The sequence below is a fragment of the Bidens hawaiensis genome, unplaced genomic scaffold, assembly GCF_021521415.1.
Source record: "Bidens hawaiensis isolate Kalapana, Puna unplaced genomic scaffold, B.hawaiensis_p1.1 tig00039218_1, whole genome shotgun sequence".
NCBI classification, from domain to species: domain Eukaryota; kingdom Viridiplantae; phylum Streptophyta; class Magnoliopsida; order Asterales; family Asteraceae; genus Bidens; species Bidens hawaiensis.
The window spans coordinates 1-10506 of NW_027496909.1; the positions used below are offsets into that span (position 1 = coordinate 1).

Below are 10506 nucleotides of genomic sequence, written 5' to 3' on the forward strand. Positions count from 1 at the left end.
AGTGTTTTTTTATAAATTTTTCCTACATTTGAGTATGGTTTAAACTATTGATTTGTGTAATTGGAATTTGGAAGTAACCGGTTAGGTTCTTTTTCATGTGGCGTGATTTAAAAAAAAGACAAAAAAAAGAAAAAAGAAAAAGACAATTGCATTTTAAAGTCGAATATTTTTAGCATAACTTGAGTGTAGTGTTGCTATATTAAGAAAGAAAATAACCGAATTCATCAGCATCCTTGTTCATCTTCAAGATCTGGAGTTAAGTGTTGGGTACAAAAGAATGCATATATAGAGTATAGAGTGAAAGCTGATATTTTTAAATTTTTATATGTTTGTTTATAAGTATTTTAGACTTGTTTTTATTTAAGTTTTAATTAATTATGAGAAAAGTACTTTTAGTGTAAAATGTTAAAATTGCCCTCATGTGTAAAATATATGGCTTAACCGCAAAACCTAACACATTGTTAGTAAAAATGATGTAAAATGTACGTGATAATTTATGAACATAAAAGAATGATTTGTGTTATTTTCTAAGTTTGAGGATGAAAACGAAATTTCCCACATATACCAAAAAAAAAAAGTGATATGATATACATGCAATTAATATATGTAACATTACATGGTTATAAGATAATGAATACTTTAATGTTATAGATTAATATATGTATCATACAATAATACTATCTTATAATAAAGCAAATTATATATGGTAATAATAATATATTGACACGTTACGCATATTACTGACGCAATGTGACAGATCACATATATTACATATATAATCTAGGGTAAATATAATCTAAGTTCAAGTTATTCTAAAAAATGAGACAAACATAAGAATGAAAAATCTAGAGTCAAGTTATTCAAAAAAAAGGGACAAAAATAAAAATGAAGAATTTGTAGCCATAAAAAAAAACTCAATAATAATAATAATAATAATAAATAATAAAAAATATCATAACTCAAATTTTAATAAAAAACAAAAAAAAAAGTAAAAACACAAAATGTTTCCACCGTCTTTCTCGTTCTCAAAAAAAAAATGTTGAGTGAAAAAACCATTGTGTCTTTTTGTTTATCATTGTGTTTTGTGTTTATTTTTCGTCATTGATTATGTCGTTTTTCCTTGACATTATGTCATTTTTTTCTTGATATTGTGTTATATACTCACCATTGTGTTATATTTTGTTCGGCATTGTGTTATACTTTGCGATCTATTGTGTCTTTTGTTTATTTTGTAATTGTGTCTTTGATCTCGGCATTTGTGTCTTTTCGTCAATTTTTTTATTTATTATTATTATATTATTTTGAACGGGAATGATGGTCGAAACATTTTAGTTTTTCAAAATTTTACGTTTTTTATTTATATTTTGAGTTATGATTTTTTATTATTATTTTTTTTGAATTTATTTTTAAGAGATTTTTTGTGTGGTCACAAATTCTTTCCATACTTCTCATTTTTGTCTCCTTTTGTATTTTAGCTTTATCCTACAATCTAACTATACTACTAAAACAAAACATATTGTTCACATAGCACCATACTAACTTGTTCACACATGATGTCACACAATCTATTCTGTTTATAATATTTCCATCTAATTCATTATTAATTAAATTCAATAATAAGTTAGTTGACTTTTATCATTCAATTTTCTAAAATAGTATATTTCTTTTTGCAATTTTAAACTCTTTTTTTTACAATAATTCAAAGTTAAAATATGCCACTGACATTATTAATTATGATAATTAATTCACGTTTTATTAAAAAAAAACAATAAAACAAAAAGAATATTTCAAATATATAACATTAAAATTATTGCCAAAATTTCTGAAGTTAATCTTTCACATATTATGACAAGCTTTATGATAGTGTATGGTAATTATTAAAGCAAAGATATAATATTCCACATTTTTAGATTATTCCTTATTTTATTTTTCGTATATACTATTCATGATCTTCCTGACTTGTTTTTAAATCAAGTATTAAGTTTTTTTTTTGTATTTCAAGTAAAGTTTTTCACCAGTTAATTTTTAAATTTTGTTAAATACAGGGGGGTCGAATTCAAGCTAATGTTTCAAGCAGTGGATTTTCCGATTTCAAATTTTCCTTTAGTTTTTAAGTTATACAAGCGTTGTATGATGCTTTAAGTAATATAGATATTTGGAAATGTAATTTTATTACAAAAAAATAAGTTATTAACTTGGATGTTTATAATAAACATGCGCATCTAAATGGCATATTCAATATTATTTTATGGTTTAAAGTTATCAATAGTAGATTTTTATAGTTAATGACAAATGAAAAAATATGAATATTTATTTTGTAATACTTATAATTTAAAAAATTCATTACTTACAAACTATTAGGTATTTAACTTATAAAATTTATGTTTTTTTAAGGTTAACCTTATAATTATGAGTTTAAAAATTATTAATTTCAAAGTTACAAATTATAAGTTTAAATGTTAAATTTACCTAACAAATTTATTATTCACTATCCTAGTATACTTATATTACATTAGATTACATGTATGCTATACGCATGAACAAGATTATTAAATCATAAAACAAAGCAAACAAAAGCTTCGGATTAAGAATCAAGTTTACTTGAATTGATTTATACCCGAACTTTGATGATATCCTCTCAAAGTGTTACACTACAAGAAAAGAGAATTGTCATTAGAGTAGAGGAATCTAAGCATTTGCTTTTTTGTCCCTAGAAATGAAACGCATTAAAAATACAACATAACACGCTTATCACGACTGTTGAACCCGTGCATAACACGCTTAACTAAACGTGATGTTCCATAATCGGGTTACACGACACGTCTAACATGATTAAGTGTAATTAATTCACGAGACGCCTAACATAATCAAATGTTATGTAGCCAGCGCACGTTTAACAATTATATATAAAAATGACATGAAGTGTTTAATCCGATTATATAATAACAATGTCATCTGTATTCTATTAGTGTTAACAATTTCCAACTGCAACAACACTTTCCAACTTCAACCCCAAGCAACCATTTCAACTGCAATTTGATCATAAATCTGTATTCTACTTCCCCAAACAAAATACAAATCATCCCACAACATACAATTAATGTAACAAGAACAATAATAACCACCGATTATTTATGATAAAACTAGACAGCCCTTGGTGAATTTAGCACGATATTCACACTGTTCTTCATCGTTCTTCTACCGACTCCTGCGTTTCCTTTTGTCATCATAGCCACAAATTCCCCATAATCAATCCTCCCATCCTGCAAATTAACCTAACTCCATCAAACAAAAATTTTATATACATGATACATATTAATATATTATGTTTCTACTGACATTATCTTGATCAACTTCTTTAATAATATCCTCAACAAGAATGTCAGTCATGTTGTGATCTGAGCACGCCTGCTGAAGTTCATCAGCTGTAATGTAACCGCTTCCATCTTTATCAAAATACTGAAACGCAGCAACCAAATGCTCCTCTCGTTCGAGTTTGTTCAGATGAAGTGTAGCTGCTACAAATTCTGTGTAGTCGATTGTTCCACTGTTGTCCACATCAGCCTGAAAACTAATAAGGTTAGTTTAACTGTCTTTTTCTTTATAACAAAATTTGGGTGCAAAATTCAAGGATAATCTTACAGCATCCATAAGGTCTTGTATTTCTGTATCCTTTAATGTAGAACCAAACTTCCTCAAACCGACTTTGAGTTCATCAAATGTAATCGCACCACTGTTATCGGTATCCATTGCCTTAAACATTTCCTTTAATCCCGCGATCTCCTCTTCCGACAAGCTCTCGCCTATAACCTGAATCAAAATAAATCATTCATTTTTTTCAATATAAAAAAGAAATTGTAAAATATAAGAAAATGGTTTAGATGCAATGCTATTCATCTCTCCTGTAAAAGTAAAATAATAATAATAATAATAATAATAATAATAACATGAGCAAATTTCGTTTATTTATAGAACATACTCATGTGTATGCCATATTATCTACATATAACCTACACATGTATAAGTAAACGCTTAAAATAAAGAAACATATAAACAAAATAGCTTAATTGTTTAATGTGTAACGTAATATACACATTGGTATGTCAGATGTAATTTTTAAAAAATTATATATGAACCATTTATGAAAAGATAATTCACAATGCATATAGAAAATCCACATACCCGCAACGCCATCTTCTTTAACTTATTCATTGCTGAGAATTGCTTCAGACGAGAAAGAACTTCCGGATCGAGTTTTCTGTCAGGAGCAACTCCATTTTCACATATCCAAGGATGACCTGCACAATCATTATAAACAAAACTTGTCCCGATGTCATAAATATTCACAACACAACAGATTTTTAAAATGGTTAAAAGAGAGCATAGCATACAGAGAACTTGATGAGCAGTTAACCGATCCTTGGGGTGAGAACACAGCATGCTTCTAACAAGATCTTTTGCACTGTCAGATATAAGTGGCACGGGTCTGATTCAAAGTCTAGATTTCCCCTCAAAACCGCATCAAATATTCCCTGTTGCGATTCTACACAATATAGTTGCATAAGCATCCACAAACTTGTTTTAGTGAAATCTATTATCTATAACGCATAGTTTATAAATCATAACAGGTATATACCAGCCCAAAACGGAGGTACGCCGCTTAAAAGTATGTAAAGTATGACCCCGGCCGTCCATACATCTGCTTCTTGCCCGTAACGTTTCAACAACACCTCAGGTGCAACATAATACGGGCTTCCAACCACATCTGTGAATACTTGACCTAAGCATAAATAAAATCCCATTACAGTTAGAAACAAAACATAAAATGTAAAACTGTTAACACACAAATGTAAAACCATAACATACACACAACCGTGTCGAGTCACCACATAAAGATTTCCACTAATCCTTTAAAAACATTCATGTTCTCTTCAACCCTACAAGCATCCTTACATTTCCATATCATCACCACTTTTTACATTTATTTTTTATAATCAATTTGCTTTCTTAACCAAATCAGATTATTTATAAAAGAATATATAACTTGTTATTAGAAAAAATAACTGCTTAGTCAAATAATTTAGATAAATTAAAGTATATAAAAGAAATAAAAATAGTTTAAAAATCAAATAAAAAATGTTTTTAAAATAAAAGTATTACATTATTTAACCAGTTACTACATTTAAAATGACTTAAAATTAAAAATAAATGTGATAAGATTGTTAAAGCACATGATATACAAGTTAGTGAGTTACTAAAGCCCTTAAAGAGGGTTAGATAAAAAACAGGTTAAAAGTTGTTAATTTTTTTTTTTTTTTTTAATAATTTGGGACCCACCATTTCATTTGGATTTCACAATAAATCCTACAAACTCAATGGAAACCTATTTTGGCCTACAACCCATATGCTAATAAACCTGATAGTAACACACTAATAACTATAATAATTAACATAATAAAACAAAGATGTATAACCAACCGCTATATACCTGGCTTGAAGAATATGGAGAGCCCAAAATCAATAGCTTTTAAAGAAAAATCATCATCCTTATTAATCAACAAGAAATTCTCAGGCTTTAAATCTCGATGCATAACGCCAAGCGAATGGCACGCCTGAACAACATCAATAATAATCTTGATCAACTCAGCCGCTTTCCGCTCACTATAATTCCCTTTCTCAATAATCCTATCAAACAACTCGCCACCATTGCAAAGCTCCATAACAATATGAACATATAACGGGTCCTCATATGCGCCTTTAATGGTCACAATATGCGGATGCCCCGACAAATGGTGCATTATCTGAATCTCCCTCCTCACATCTTCCACGTCTTCTTTGGATATTAATTTCCGCTTTGAAATAGATTTGCAGGCGTATTCTGTACCTGTCGAGTTCTCGGTGCATAAATAGGTTGTTCCGAATTGACCCTGGCCTAGCTTTTGGCCCAATGTGTAAAGGTCACGAATGTTTTCGGTTTTATGGCCTATGACGTAGAAAGCTTGGTTTGTACCGTGGCGGTTCATGATGTATTCAATATTTTGCAACAATTTTGGGATGTAAAACTTGACTGTTGCAGTTGTTAATTTGGCGGTAAGATGTTTGTTTCGTGATAAGCGATCGGGGATGAGGTTGATTGAAGTTTAGAAATGCTGAAAGCCTCTTTCTTGGTCATCAAATTTACTGCAAACATTGATACGAATCAACGCAATATCTGTTTCTGAAGTATGGATGAGATTGACACTGGAGTGGTGCAGGTACTAAAACCACTGCTTCCGAATTTGAACAAAATTTGGTACCGAATATAGTACTGCATTTATTGGTTCGGTACTGGTACCCGTTTTTCTTAATCTCCATTGATCGCATCAAATTCATTTGTAACCCAGAAATGAAATATGGTATCAAATTCATTTGTAATCATCAAAACACACAGAATGTATGAATTTCTATTAAGAAAAACAAGAAAGAAAGGTACCGAATAAACGAATGATGGTGAAAAACTGCATCATATCATTAGTTGGTTATATATATATATATATATATTATTACTATTATTATTAAGCATATTAGGTGTTTTGTTTGGATTGAGACATTACGCATATATATGATTTGATATGATATGAACAATTATTGAAAAGGACAAAAGAAAACTTACAATAAGACAACCATTCACCACCACATGGGAAATTATTAAATGAATAATAGTAATAATAATAATAAAAGTCGAATTAATGTAGAGACATGAAATTACCAGATGGGATGAAGAAGAAGGCGAATTGAAATATGATTGACGTTAAAACAATGATTATGGGAATTGGGGTGTTGTTGACGAGATGGAGGAGATAACATCCTTCGGTTGTTAATGTTGGAATGGTTGGGTGTTTTGTGTCGTGCTGACCATTATATCCCCCACGTTGACTTCTCTCTTTTCTCTCTCTCTCTCTCTCACGTGGCTTCGTCATCTAATTTTAATTAAAAAAAAAAGGTAAATTATTCACAAAAGCTTGAATCACAATGTGTTAGAAAGTTTATCAAACTTCCTATTAGCAACTCTACCCTCTTAGTAGGCAAAATTATGGTGGTGCTTTGAATGGTAATAATAACAACAATACCAATTAACAAACGTCCATAGTTTGCATTTTCTAGGTTTATGTTCAGCATATCCTATGTGGGTAGGGAAGTGTTCGTGTTTGACTTGGCTCCGACGAAGTTGATAATAATTTCTTTGTTGTAGGTCCGTTTCGCTTGTGTTTGAATCAATTTTATACCAACAACTGGGTATGTTTCACGACATCAAACCTTAAACCGAGTATTTCTTGTTGGACCAGATCAAACCCCATCCAACGGCTAAACTAGCCACATCTTCAAGTCTTTATCAAACCACATTCATTTTATTATAAAAGCTAGCCAGTCACGTAGCTACAGATGCATATTACACGCCAACATGATGTTACATTTTTTTTTAATTATTTGGTTTCCTATCCTTGTTTTTATTAGAACACTTGGCACCATTTTCATGAAACTGGAGACATTTTTTGCTTACTAAGGCATAGAAAGGTGGCCCTGTTCCACAAGAGATGTGACACAATCATCAAACATCTCTTGAATTGACTTAAACTTGAACCCTAAACTCTCGATCTTTGCGGTGCTAAACTCATAATACGGTCGCTCGTGCTGCTCAAAACTGAAGAACATAATGAGTTGGCCTTTATTTAACACAGTAATAATGTGGATTTAGTACCTTTTTGGGATCGATAGTGTGGGATAACGTGCTGACAGAATCGACACGAGGTCATTGTTATCAATGACGGTTGAGCTGCATATATATCGTCCTTGAGCGTTTTCTTGCTCATAAACTAGAATATGGCATTGAGCAACGTCATCTATATGAACATATCCCATCCTTCCATGCCAATAAAACCTCTCAGTCTCCCCTGCATTTATTCACCGTTACAATTTACAACCCATGTGTTTGTTCTTTAAGTATTACTAGGTTAGATCCCGTGTTAAACACGGATGAAAATATATAAAACTTCATATATGCATATATATGTATATATATATGTGTTATACATTTTAATGAATTATAAAAAGCAGATAATCTAACATTATTAATATAATGTATCACATTGTTGTTTTAATTAAAAAAAAATCCGACATATAAAGAAAAATAGAGATAAATAACAATTTAAAACATATTTCTAACTTATACCATGAAATAAGAAAAGGCATATTTATCAAAACGTCATCATGTACTGAAATCATATGTTGTAAGCTCTTAATCGTAAACATGTAAATGTTGTAACATAAGTTGTGTGCTATAAAAACTATTTTTATTGAAATTATAAAACATATAAGTACACAACATAAATAATGCTACAAATATGAATATATCAATGAGATATAACAATTATAATTTTGATTAAACCGTTTCTTAAAGTAACTATAAAATCCAAACTTCGTGACTTAAACCACCATTGCAATCGAAACATCCATACATCAAGTCCAAACGTTTATAAATAATTTTCCAAAATCCAAAAAATAAAAATAAAATAGCAAAGTCTCAAAATTATAGAAAATAACAATGAAGACAATTAATTGCCTTTGCTACTCAATAAATGATGATTATAACCATTTATTTTGAAACAATCTCCAACTTATGAGTTAATGTTTAAAATCAAATTGTTTATTAGATGGATAATTTATTTATAGAAATTGTATACTTGGCATCCTATGTGGATAACCTAGTTAAATGACATGTGAAAAAGATATGTTGATTTAATAGTATAGTAAGATTATTGCAAAACTAACAAAATAATTAATTAAACAGATGGTCCATATGAAATACCTAATATTACAACTTTTGTCTTCAAATTCTAAAAGTTGAGGCTTGATCTAGTAGGTTACAAAAGAATAACATCAATGGTCTCTAGAATGGATGCTGTTCAGTAGTCTGCTGAACCTTTTTAAAATGATCAAAATATCCTTAATAGGGCTTACACCTTTTCAATAAAACACTTCATAAAAGAAATTAAGTAATAGTCATTCGGCCCAATCATTCTTGAATTCCCCTACTCAAAAATACCCCCTCCCTTGTTTTATCGGCCACTCGTTTACAGATTTGATAGGTCTAATGTTGTAATTTTGAAACTTCGGGACTAAACTTGGATCAATTTAGTTAATTCTTAATTAAAAAACAGCCCAAATGGACTCCTTAATAAATAAATAAATAAATAAATAGGTTAAAAATTACCACCTTGAAGCAAGCCCAAGATATCTGTGGCAGTAGAACATAAAGTAGGGGGTATGCTGGGCCCCACCACAAATGATGGGATAACAGTAACCAGATTAATCCCATTGTCATAGCAAAACTCCCATGCTGCCTTTTCTGCCATGGTTTTTGACAGTGCATACCAAATCTTGAGTTTTTCACATATTTCAACAGAGCTCCAAGATGACTCATCCAAAGGTATCTTAGGCTCAACTTTCTCTTTGATCCTGAGCGTAGAGGACGATGACGTTAGAACAACCAGACGGGTTCTTCTTACATGAACGTAACACATTCAGTGTCCCGTTTACAGCGGGCTTTATAATCTCTTCCTATAAAATGTGCGCATTTAATAAAAATAAATATACATATATCATCATAATTAGACTTGATGAGCTTACAACATACAAACAAACGTACCCTTGGGTTAGTAATGTGTCCAAGAACCAGGGAAGCCATGTGAAACACACCCGCGCACCCCATGATTGCATCGTCAAAGCTTCCTTCTTCGGTTAGCTCGGCTTTCACGAGGCGAAGTCTCTCTTTTGCCCCTTGCAAGTTCCATAAGTGACCTAGTTTTGCTTCATTACCTATAATAATAGTATCAATAGCGGTATGTTAAATACAATCACAAATATTATATCTTCTTACTAACAATTTTTTCTTTCTTTCTTTCTTTTTCTTTTCTTTTTTTTTTTTTTTTTGTGAGTAAAACGTTTCCTTACTCTTTTTAGCTAATTATTTTATTTGAGTTTACGTGTTAGACACTTTTTTTTACCAGTTAGAGAAAAAATATGAACACAACTAGACATACCAGGGTCTCTGACGGTGCCAATGACATGATAACCAGATAACAAGAGTCGTTTGATGAGCCAAGAAGCAAGGAAACCCGATGCACCGGTTACACAAACCGTGCCATGATCCATAACTTCTCGGATGCCAAATGGTGTGATGTTATGAAATAAATATAGGCAGGTGGCCAGAACGTTTCACATGGTGGTATGAGAAGTTAAGTCACATCATACACATGAGTTTGTTTATTTATTTGGAAAGAGAGAGATGTTACTTCTTGTTACAAGCATATTCTCATCATTGTGTTCTACTATTTTTAATCATATAATAGCATGTTGAACTGGGGCCGGCCCATAGGAAGCATAGGATGGGCCACCACGCAGGGCCCATTCTCAAGCGGGCATAAAATATCTTTTCTTCGTTTATAAATGTATCAAACAAATAAATAA

The 10506-nt window shown here is 30.9% G+C and overlaps 2 pseudogenes across 2 annotated transcripts; both read right to left on the reverse strand.

Annotated features, from left to right (window-relative positions):
• Positions 1–2990: 2990 nt before the first annotated feature.
• On the reverse strand, positions 2991–6055 carry LOC143591107 (calcium-dependent protein kinase 4-like; annotated as a pseudogene). The gene is made up of 7 exons (XR_013145602.1): positions 5489–6055; positions 4637–4780; positions 4392–4543; positions 4183–4298; positions 3643–3810; positions 3340–3564; positions 2991–3263 (listed from the first exon to the last, which is right to left on the reverse strand). The product of XR_013145602.1 is annotated as a calcium-dependent protein kinase 4-like (transcript).
• A 1484-nt stretch (positions 6056–7539) lies between these two features.
• LOC143591108 (tetraketide alpha-pyrone reductase 1-like) lies at positions 7540–10295 on the reverse strand (annotated as a pseudogene). The gene is made up of 5 exons (XR_013145603.1): positions 10080–10295; positions 9686–9855; positions 9254–9597; positions 7739–7931; positions 7540–7681 (listed from the first exon to the last, which is right to left on the reverse strand). The product of XR_013145603.1 is annotated as a tetraketide alpha-pyrone reductase 1-like (transcript).
• Between the last annotated feature and the right edge of the window lie 211 nt (positions 10296–10506).